General features: G+C 56.2%; 1 protein-coding gene across 1 annotated transcript in view; it reads left to right on the top strand.

Moving 5' to 3' along the window:
• Nucleotides 1-1,794, top strand: part of LOC125488218 (disco-interacting protein 2 homolog B-like) — an 8,258-nt gene that overhangs the window by 1,260 nt on the left and 5,204 nt on the right. The gene's annotated exons all lie outside the window — the stretch shown is intronic.

Here is a 1,794-nt window from a genome sequence, read left to right as displayed (position 1 = left end):
CTCTCTATCTCTCTGTTCATAAGATACAGGAGCGGGATCAGGCCGATCGGCCCATCGAGCCTGCCCCACCGCTCAGCCGTGCCTGGTGCGTTTCCCGACCCCCATTCCTATGTAATCCCTTGGACCCGGTCACGCCCAACGACTTACCCCCCCAACAGCCCCTCCCTGGTAACGAGGTCCGCACATTCACCCCCCACCCTCCTCAGCTCCGTTCCAAAGGGTTGCCCCTTCACTCTGAGGCTGTGTATCCCCCGGGTCCTGGTCTCTGCTACTTGGTGGGGGGGAACATCATCTCCATGTCCACTCTGTCCAGGCCTCCTGTTGTTCTGTAAGTTTTGCTCAGATCCCACCCCATTCCCCATTTCTAATCGCCACCGAGTACAGACCCAGAGACCTCAGCCCCTCCTCATACGACAAGCCCTTCAACCCCACCATCATTCTCTCTCTCTCTCTCTCTTTCGGTTGCTCCCTCTCTCTCTCTCTCTCTCGTGCTCGGTCTCTTCCACTGTGTCTCTCTCTCGTGCCGTTCCCCTCTCTCTTACTCCCCACCGTGCTCTCTCTCTTTCCTGTGCTGTCTGCCTCTCTCTCTCTCTCTCGCGCTATCTCTGTCACGGTGTCTCTCTCTCCCACGCTGTCTGTCTCTTCTCTCTCTCTCTGTCACAGTGTCTCTCTCTCTCTCTCTCTCTCTGTCACAGTGTCTCTCTCTCTCTCTGTCACGGTGTCTCTCTCTGTCTCTCTCTCTGTCACGGTGTCTCTGTCTCTCTCTCTCTGTCGCGGTGTCTCTCTCTATCACGGTCTCTCTCTCTGTCTCTCTCTCTCTGTCACGGTGTCTCTGTCTCTCTCTCTCTGTCACGGTGTCTCTCTCTCTGTCTCTCTCTCTCTGTCGCGGTGTCTCTGTCTCTCTCGCTGTCACGGTGTCTCTGTCTCTCTCGCTGTCACGGTGTCTCTCTCGCTGTCACGGTGTCTCTCTCGCTGTCACGGTGTCTCTCTCGCTGTCTCTCTCGCTCGCTCTCTCGCTGTCACGGTGTCTCTCTCTCGCTGTCTCTCTCTCTCTCTCGCTGTCTCTCTCTCTCTCTCTCGCTGTCTCTCTCTCTCTCTCTCGCTGTCTCTCTCTCTCGCTGTCGCGGTATCTCTCTCGCTGTCACGGTGTCTCTCTCTCTGTCTCGCTGTCTCTCTCTGTCTCTCTCTCTCTGTCACGGTGTCTCTCTCTCTCTCTCTCTCTCTGTCACGGTGTCTCTGTCTCTCTCTCTCTGTCACGGTGTCTCTCACTCTCCCATACTCTCTCGCTCGCTCTGTCGCGGTGTCTCTCTCTCTGTCTCTCGCTGTCACAGTGTCTCTCTCGCTGTCACGGTATCTCTCTCTCTCTCTGTCTCTCTGTCTCTCTCTCTCTCTCTCTCGCTGTCACGGTGTCTCTCTCTCTCTCTCTCTCTCTCTCGCTGTCTCTCTCTCTCTCTCTCGCTGTCACGGTGTCTCTCTGTCTGTCTCTCGCTGTCACGGTATCTCTCTCGCTGTCACGGTGTCTCTCTCTCTCTGTCACGCTGTCTCTCTCGCTGTGTCTCTCTCTCTCTCGCTGTCTCTCTCTCTCTCTGTCGCGGTGTCCCTCTCTGTCTGTCTCTCTCTCTGTCTCTCTCTCTGTCGCGCTGTCTCTCTCTCTCTCGCTGTCTCTCTCTCACCCTCTCTCTCTCTCTCTGTCACGCTGTCTCTCTCCTCTCTGTCTCTCGCTGTCACAGTGTCTCTCTCGCTGTCACGGTATCTCTCTCTCTCTCTGTCTCTCTGTCTCTCTCTCTCTCTCTC

This window comes from Rhincodon typus, unplaced genomic scaffold, assembly GCF_021869965.1.
Source record: "Rhincodon typus isolate 14 unplaced genomic scaffold, sRhiTyp1.1 hic_rhity00000069, whole genome shotgun sequence".
Classification (NCBI taxonomy): Eukaryota; Metazoa; Chordata; class Chondrichthyes; order Orectolobiformes; family Rhincodontidae; genus Rhincodon; species Rhincodon typus.
Note: the sequence above shows the minus strand (reverse complement) of the source record. Positions and strands in the feature narration are given on the sequence as shown.